Genomic DNA, 9,841 nt, shown 5'->3' with positions numbered 1-9,841 from the left:
ACTGCTGACGGTTTACAATCTAGTCTATAGTAACCGCTTTATATAATCTATTGAACAGTTCCATCTGCAGCTGTGGCATTGTTCCCACATGAAATTAAGTCCAACTGAGCTGTCGATTGACCTCAGAGGACGAACCTGCATTGTGAGTGCTGTTGGTGGTCTTTTAATATTGTCTGACTGTCCGTTCTTTTCATCTGTTTGGTACAAATGCTCAGTCTCCATTTCCCCTTTTTGCAGTGAGTCACTTTGCCTCACAAAGTGACTCACTGCCTCTTTGTGGTCTGGAATTACTGGTTTTATAATGTAGCTGGAATTGTAGTTTTCACGGTCAGCAATACGAGAGAAACAAGGAAAGACATACTGTAGTAAAAAAAAGAAGGAGTTCGTATGAAGTGAGAGCAGCTACAGGAACTGAAGAGTAATTGAAAAACATGCTCAGGCCGGAGTCCACAGTGAGGACACAGTGAAATGTAGGCGAATACAACTACAAATTTGCTGTGGTTAACAACATGGTGGTCGATAAGCCTCATCATGTTACCCTTCAGAAGCAAAAAGGGGAGATCAGAGATGGGCTGCTTGAGGTGGAGTGTTGGATTTTATGTGTGTGTGTGGTTGAGCACTGCTACATGAAGGTAGTGGAAAAGAAGCACGAGTGTATGACGAGGGAAAGCAGAGTAGGGAGTGGACCTTTCAGCTGAAAAGGTCGTCCAAATAGCTCCAATTTTCAGGCTAATCAGAGAGGGACGGGGTGGACACTAATCGGCTGGTCAGAAGGTCGTGAAAGGTCACTAAAAGGTTATAGAGGTCACAGCAGCCCGGCACAGATCACCTGTCCATCATCTCTGCAAATGACCTATCCTTGCAAGGTGAGCAAGAGAGCAAGACAGAGAGGAGTTATTAATGTCTCTGTGTTGCATTTCTGAGAGGTGAGACTAACACAGCATTTACTGAAAACAGGCACAGCTCATCTGGTTAAGAAAGAAATTAGCCTCACAAGAGCAGATAACAAGAAGGGAAGTAAGTAATTTATAGCAGATGATGGGATGCTGGAAAGATGCATGGGAGGGCAAAAGAAAAAATATGTTTGTAATTAAACGAATCCAGAAGACAGGACTCAGATAACATGCTGGAAAAAAGGACTGAGCAGGGCACATAATCTTATATTAACTAATCTCTCTCTCTAGATTAGATTAATAGATAGATAGATAGATAGATAGATAGATAGATAGATAGATAGATAGATAGATAGATAGATAGATAGATAGATAGATAGATAGATAGATAGATAGATAGATAGATAGATAGATAGATAGATAGATAGATAGATAGATAGATAGATACAACAACAACAAATTGCCTATTAGTAGAATCGGAAGAGAAAGGAAGCTAATGTGAGACGGACAAATGGAGAGACTTGTTGAAATTGATTGAAATCTGAAACAGGATCCCCGATGACCCCTTTCACCTCTATAATACAACACTTTATCACTATAAGCAACTGCTAAAGTTCGTGAGCAAAAGGCCACATTTCTCTCGCAGAGAATATATAAAAAGACTTGTGTGATCAGCATGTGTTACAGAGCCTGATATTTCCTGGTATTTACTTAGGATTTTGATTGTTCCACCCAACAACCAGTTTTAATCATGAATACAATCCCCAAACAATGGCTGGTTACCTTCCAAAGTTACCAGTAAGTAGATAATACTAAACAACATTTGGCAGATGAGTTAGAATGGATGGACAGATGGTGGGTGACCGGTGTTGACATTAGAACCATGAAAAAGACCACAGTTGGCCAGAAGATTTCACACGCAGGAGTGAGACCTGGTTTGGAGATAATTAATTCACTTTATAATGTTGCATAACTGCAGATCTTATTTTGATAGAAAATAGCTGTCGACAGGAGGTGTGGATGTTATGAATAAATGGATGAGATGATCTGTTTATTTTTATATGAGAAGCACTTCTTTGACAGGTTGATGCTCAACTGTCAGGTACCAAGAAGTGGATGTTTAAAGATCCCCTCCAGACATGTTTTAAGACATTTAAAAACTCTATGCTTTGAATAACAATTAGTGTCTGATATGGTTAAAATTCTTAAAATTAAATCTACTTCTTCTCCATCATTGAAAAATTTAGACTCTATGAATATGTAAATATTGTTCATTTCAAAAGTTTAACTACTGGACACAAGATGTCTCCTACTTCACTGAAAAGTCTATTCCATGTGTTTGTGCACTGGAGACTTCAAGTTTCCGAATCACACTGTACACAACTGTAAGTTGCATATTGGACAAGGATTGGCTTCAAAACTAGTTACAAAATCATGCTCATACGTGTTAAACTGAGATTTAAGGTGAGCACAGAGAAACTTTCCCCCCTCAGCAGATGAATGTGAAAACAGCCTTCTAGTGTCAAACCTAGCACATACATCATTCTGCATTGTGAAGTTCAAACAGTGGAGGGGGACTTTAAAATGATCTCACTGGCCTATTTGATGCATTTCCACAGACTATTTGGACAGACAGTTGGTCAGTTAGTTAGTTTTTATTTTCGTGTCATACCAAACATTTGGCCCATCTCACATGCCAAACCTGACCAGTGATGTGACATGTTTAGCCGCATGTCTTCATTGGCTGTCGAGGTGGTGTCCAGCAAACGATGTGGGCTTTGTAGATAATTGGCAGACTTTCTAGGGAAGACCTGGTCTGATTAGGAGAGACGGCATTTATCCCACTTTGAAAGGAGCAGCTCTCATATCTAGAAATCTGGCCGAGTTTATTAGTGGACCAAAATCATGACAACTCAGAGTAGAGACCAGGAGGCAGAGTTGCAGTCCTTCACGCTTCTCTGTGCTTCCAGAGCAGTTACCCACCCAAAACTCCTTGGTGACGGTTTCTGCCCCGCGACCACTTAAATTACTAAAATCAAAAGTTAACAGAAGAGGAGTTATACATAAAAACCTAAACAAAATTACCACAGCTGAAATAGCAGAATTAAATGTGGAGTCTTAAATATTGGATCTCTGTCATCTAAAGCTGTACTAGTGAACGATTTAATATCAGAGTATCATATTGACTTATTTTGTTCTTCTTTGTTATTCTGAAACCTGTCTGGGTCATGAAGAATATGTTAGCCTAAATTAATCTACTCCACCCAGTCATATTAATACTCACATTCCTCGAGGCCCCTGACCGAGGAGGTGGAGTTATAGCCATCTTCGACTCATACCTATTAATCAGCCCTAAACCTAAACTAAATTATAACTCATTCGAAAGCCTTGTTCTTAGTCTTTCCCAGTCAACCTGGAAAAGACGACAGTCAATTCTATTTGTTATAGTGTACCAGACTCCTGGTCCTTATTCTGAATTTTTATCTGAATTCTCAAAGTTTTTATCAAGTTTAGTCCTTAAAACAGATAAAGTAATTATTGTAGGTAATATTCAATATTCATGTGGATGTTGAAAATGATAGCCTTAGTACTGCGTTTATCTCATTATTAGATTCGATTGGCTTTTGTCACAGTGTACATAAACCCACTCACTGTTTTTTCCCTACCCTCGACTTTGTTCTGGTATACGGCGTTTCTGTGTGTTTCCACAGAATCCTTCATTATCAGACCATTATCTAATAACATTTGAAATCCTATGACTGGACTACACATCATTAGGCAAAAACTCCTACTCTAGATGTCTATCTGATAGTGCTGTAGCTAATTTCAAGGAACCAATTCTGCATTTAACTCAATGCTGTCTCAATACAACTGAGGACTCCTATGCTAATTTCAGCCCCTCCCAAATTGACCATCTTGTTGATAGTGCTGCAGGCTCACTGCGAACAACAGTTGATTCTATTGCCCCTCTAAAAAAGAACATAATAAAACAAAGAAGGTTAGCTCCATGGTATAACCCCCAAACCAACAAATTAAAGCAAATATCGCGAAAACTTAAAGGAAATGGCGTTCCAACAATCTGGAGACTTCCCATGATGCACTGAGCTCCTCTGTCCTCCTCTCCTTCTCCATCTGTATGCATTTTTATCCCATTAGTGCATGTTACTAACTCAACATCTTCTCTCTCTCGTAGTTTTGTGCTTTCTCGTTTCTCTCCTCTCTTCTGTCGCTTTCAGGAGGTATTTCTGCCTCCGGAGCTGCAGAGTCTGGATCGGTGATTGTGGGCCACCTGCTGCCCCCGTGTTCCTGCTCGATAACTGCTTCTACAATTGTTATTATTAGTCTTATTACTATTATTATCATTATTATTATTATTACTATCATTCCTATTATTATTATTATTATTATTACAACTTTATTAATAATGCCTACATTACCCACGATGCAATTCGACCAGTGACAGTTTGGTCAGAGATTCAGACGTGTTATGCTAGGAGTAGCTAATGTAACCTGGAGCCGCTAGCCTCAAGCAGAGATGAGGAGCGGGCTACAGAGGTCTGGTCCACACCCCCAGATTTTTTTCATTTCCAAACTTCAGCCCCAACTGACGCTGATTCAAGTGACTCACTCAATTACTTGGGGCAATTTATCAGCCACAAAATGCGTTATACATTTTTTTTTAACATATTTAGTAGTACTCTTCAAGACCTGTAAACACACTTTGATAAAATCGTGGAGTTTCCCTTTAAGTGTAAAATACTATGCATCATAGGTATATTACTAGTCTCTTCTTCTTTTCCTTTCGTCTGTTCCCTTTCAGGGGTCGCCACAGCGAATCATGTGCCTCCATCTAACCCTGTCCTCTGCATCCTCTTCACTCACACCAATTAACTTCATGTCCTCACTACATCCATAAATCTCCTCTTTGGTCTTCCTCTAGACCTCCTGCCTGGCAGCTCCAACCTCAGCATCCTTCTACCAATATATTCACATTCTCTCCTCTGAACATGTCCAAACCACCTCAATTTGGCCTCTCTGACTTTATCTCCAAAACATCTAACATGAGCTGTCCCTCTGATGTACTCATTCCTGATCCTGTCCATCCTCGTCACTCCCAAAGAGAAACTCAACATCTTAAGCTCTGCTACCTCCAGCTCTGCCTCTTGTCTTTTCTTCAGTGCCACTGTCTCTAAGCTGTACAACATCGCTGGTCTCACCACCGTTTTGAACACCTTTCCTTTCATTCTTGCTGATACTCTTTTATCACACAACACACCTGACACTTTTCTCCACCCGTTCCAACCTGCTTGCACTCGCCTCTTCACCTCTTTTCCACAGTCTCCATTGCTCTGAACCGTTGACCCTAAGTACTTAAAGTCCTGCACCTTCTTCACTTCTGCTCCCTGTAACCTCACCGTTCCACCTGGGTCTCTCTCATTGACGCACATGTATACTGTCTTACTGCGGCTAAGCTTCATTCCTCTGTTTTCCAGAGCAGACCTCCCTCTCTCTAGATTTTCCTCTACCTGCTCCCTGCTCTCACTACAAATCACAATGTCATCCGCAAACATCATAGTCCATGGAGATTCCTGTCTAACCTCATCTGTCAGCCTGTCCATCACCAGAAGGGGCTCAGAGCCGATCCTTGATGCAGACCCACCTCCACCTTGAACTCCTCTGTCACACCTGCAGACCTCACCATGGTCTTACAGCTCTCATACATGTCCTGCACCACTCTAACATACTTCTCTGCCACTATAGACTTCCTCATACAATACCACAGCTCCTCTCTCGGCACCCTGTTATACGCTTTCTTTAAATCTACGAAGACACAATGCAACTCCCTATGACCTTCTCGGTACTTCTCCATCAGCATCCTCAAAGCAAATACTGCATCTGTTGTACTCTTTCTAGGCATGAAACCATATTGCTGCTCACAAATGCTCACCTCTGCCCTTAGCCCAGCTTCCACTACTCTTTCCCACAACTTCATTGTATGGCTCATCAGCTTTATTCTTCTGTAGTTGCCACAGCTCTGCACATCTCCCTTGTTCTTAAAAATTGGCACCAGTACACTTCTCCTCCATTCCTCGGGCATCCTCTCACTCTCCAAGATCTTGTTAAACAAACTAGTCAGAAACTCTACTGCCACCTCTCCTAGACACTTCCACCTCCACCATACCTCCACAGGTATGCCATCAGGACCAACTGCCTTTCCACTCTTCATCCTCTTCAACGTCCTCCTCACTTCACTCTTGCTAATCTTTGATACTTCCTGCTCCACACCAGTCACCTCTTCTACTCTTAGCTCCCTTTCATTTTCCTCATTCATCAACTCTTCAAAGTACTCCTTCCATCTTCCCATCACACTCCTGGCACCTGTCAATACATTTCCATCCTTATCTTTAATCACCCTAACCTGCTGCACATCCTTCCCATCTCTATCTCTTTGTCTGGCCAACCTGTACAAATCCACCTCTCCCTCTTTAGTGTCCAACCTAGCATAAAAGTCCTCATATGCTCTTTGTTTGGCCTTTGCCACCTCTACCTTCACCTTACGCTGCGTCTCCCTGTACTCCTGTCTACTCTCTTCAGTCCTCTCAGTGTCCCACTTCTTCTTAGCTAACCTCTTTCTCTGTATACACTCCTGAACTTCCTCGTTCCACCACCAAGTCTCCTTGTCCACTTTCCTCTTTCCAGATGACACACCGAGTACCCTCCTACCTGTCTCCCTGATCACATTAGCTGTAGTGGTCCAGTCATCTGGGAGCACTTCCTGACCGCCCAGAGTCTGTCTCAGCTCCTCCCTGAAAACTACACAACATTCTTCCTTTTTCAACTTTCACCACTTCGTCCTCTGCTCTGCCTTTGTCCTCTTCATCTTCCTCACCACCAGAGTCATTTTACACACTACCATCCTGTGTTGTCTGGCTACACTCTCCCCTACCACTACTTCACAGTCACTGGTCTCTTTCAGATTACAACGTCTACACAAGATGTAGTCCACCTGAGTGCTTCTACCTCCGCTCTTATATGTCACCTTATGTTCCTGCCTCTTCTGGAAGAAAGTGTTCACTACAGCCATTTCCATCCTCTTTGCAAAGTCTACCACCTTCTGTCCTTCTGCGTTCCTGTCCTGAAGACCAAACCTGCCCATCACATTCTCATCTCAGGCATATTACTAGTCTACCGTATTCATATTTAATTTCAAATTTAATCATCCTAAATGTACTAACTCTAACTCTCTGACTACATTTCTGATATTCCAATCCTCAGATGCATCCTACCCCAGGTCTCAAACATCTATGGACAACTTTTCACACAATTAAGAGGATTGCTGGAGACATTTGAATGACATATTACAGTGAGACTACCACTACCAGTGAGACTGAATATCAGACATTAGATATTGCTTTACTCAAGTAAATCTTAAAAATCTGTCATCATCTTAATTTCATTAAAATATGCACATTTATTCTAATAGGGCCCAAAAGCACATCACTTTCAAGTATAAAATTGATGTATTAAGCCAAGTATCCAGTGCCCATACAAATCACTTTCCCTTTCCCATTGGCACATGGTGAGCTGCTGAACTTGTATAGCATTATAACCTGGACACATGGGAGTTTGATTTTACACACAATCAGTCTTTTTTTATGACCATATAATGCTAAAATTATTCCAGAGATGTATTAGAATTATAGAGGAACACAGAACATATTTTATTAGGCCACTTATACAATCAATACTGCAGCATAATAAATATAAATGTATTATGTGGATCTTTGCTTTACATATTGACCCATATTTTATACTAGAGTGCTTATAATACTCTTGCATGCTTTAACCTGCCATTTACAATAGTGGTAAATTTAAACTGTTCAAAGAAACAACAAATCATGAGAGCTATAAAATAAACAGAGCCCCGGCTTAATAAGGTTTGAGAATTGACTGGAGCAGTGGAGAATTGACTGCAACACTACACAAAAATTATATATATTCCTCTTCTTGTACACTAATAAATACTTGCTTGTGGAATATTTCAAGCTCAAAATATGAAAAGCTGAGGGTCTCTTGATCTGGACTCAAGATTAATTTCCCCCTAAATTTTCCGGTTGTTTCATTAAATGCAATCAATTCATTCTGCAGCAAGCGCAAACGAGAACAAAACAGCAAATTTGCTAGTATTATTTTTTTCTGTAACAATTATTTTTTGTTGATTGGAGAGTTGTTCGTCCATTTAGAGCTGAATTGAAGTGTTTATTTTTATATCAAAGAGTTGAATTAACACTCATGATCTGCATTTAGGAGCAGATATTATTCCTGTGGCAGTTCATACTGATAATAAAGATGTATGTTTAAAATCTGCTATAGTATTATTCCTATATCATATTGCAGTATAGGGAAACTTCATGTTAATTTTGGCCAAATCCCTCCAAAGGAAGTCTGTTTTGATTAAATATGGGACACAGACATCCAACAGCTGAACTCCACACGTAGAAACGTGATTTCCGAATCAACTTAAAGTCTGAGAACGAGGGGGGAGGGAATTGGAAAGAGAAATGGGTTGGAAAGATCAAGAGAAACAGATGAGATACAGAGTATACTGTTCTCTTCATATGTTTTGCTTTCCAAGCGTGAAATATAAATAAACAGCAAGCCAAACTCTGTTCAAGAGCCAGGGTATGAGCGCCTTGCTCCTTTAATATTCCATTGTGTGGTTTACACAGGCAATCTCAACAGCCACTGAACCGAGTAAAACTGTAAATTAAATAAAAGAAACAAGGAGAAATTATTACAATCAAAATGAAATGACGCTTATTAACAGTGCAAAAGTGATATGTATATAGATACATTGCTAACTTGGGTTAGAAGCATTATCAATACATCACGTTAGCACCGATCGCCAAAAACATAAACATCTTTGATTATGTCACGTTAAACTCTTGCAACATATATTAAACAGATGGCTGATCCAAATAAACTTACAGCCATCGCTTTCGACAGGGTTTAGAAGGATGATCAAATCAGATGCAACAAAACATGTTAAGCGTTTGCTACACCATAAGCTCGCTATTTCCTGTTACCCAATGTGCGGTGCTCGTGGAAGCACGTCAAAATAAAAGTCCTCACATAGGAACTTGCATAATAGCGGCAGATAAAATAAAACTTATAAAGAATATTAAGCAATCATAAAAATATAATGTTTATACATGCGAATGTCCATCACAAATTATGCACAACCTCTGACAGAGGCAACAAAGACAGAACACTCCCCGCCTGGCATTATTACTGCCATTATAATAGTCTGTTTTTAGTTTTACTTAGTCGTCTTTAGCTAGCAGTAAGATCAAATCAGAAATTGGTCGTAGGAATGTTTTCACATTACCACTTAAGATTGTCTTAACCTCTACCTTGCGGACCCTTCCGTCACTGCTTGGGAAGACGGATGTGATTAAGCCCAAAGGCCAATCGTTCCTTGAGGACTGGGCTTGCTTCAACAGCACAACATCTCCAACATGCAGGTTTCGTTGATTCTCATGCCACTTGCGTCGGGGTTGGAGTGTACTGATGTATTCTTTTCGCCACCGGCTCCAGAACTCGTTGGCCAATGCCTGCACTCGCCTCCACTGACATCTCAGGAGGTCTTTTTCAGCATAGGTCTCACTTTGGGTGGGTACTCCTGGCTTTTGGGTTAAAAGCATTGCAGGAGTGAGTATGCATGGAGAATATGGATCCGATGAGACAGGAACCAGAGGCCTAGCATTTATGATTGCTGACACCTCTGCCATCAAGGTGCAAAGTACCTCATGAGTCAAGTGAGCATGTTTCTTCTGCAACAGCATACCGTCTAGAATCTTGCGGGTTACGCCCGATCATGCGTTCCCATGCTCCTCCCATGTGGGAGGCGTGTGGAGGATTGAATTCCCACGTACAGCCATTCTCAT

General features: G+C 40.8%; 1 long non-coding RNA gene across 1 annotated transcript; it reads right to left on the bottom strand.

The window, feature by feature from the left end:
* Nucleotides 1-8,559: 8,559 nt before the first annotated feature.
* LOC122888543 lies at nucleotides 8,560-8,935 on the bottom strand. Its single transcript, XR_006380718.1, has 2 exons — nucleotides 8,883-8,935; nucleotides 8,560-8,654 (listed from the first exon to the last, which is right to left on the bottom strand). It is a non-coding gene; the product is annotated as an uncharacterized LOC122888543 (long non-coding RNA).
* Between the last annotated feature and the right edge of the window lie 906 nt (nucleotides 8,936-9,841).

This window comes from Siniperca chuatsi, linkage group LG14, assembly GCF_020085105.1.
Source record: "Siniperca chuatsi isolate FFG_IHB_CAS linkage group LG14, ASM2008510v1, whole genome shotgun sequence".
Lineage (NCBI taxonomy): Eukaryota > Metazoa > Chordata > Actinopteri > Centrarchiformes > Sinipercidae > Siniperca > Siniperca chuatsi.
The sequence above is the reverse complement of the archived record's forward strand: the minus strand, read 5'-3'. Positions and strand labels throughout refer to the sequence as shown.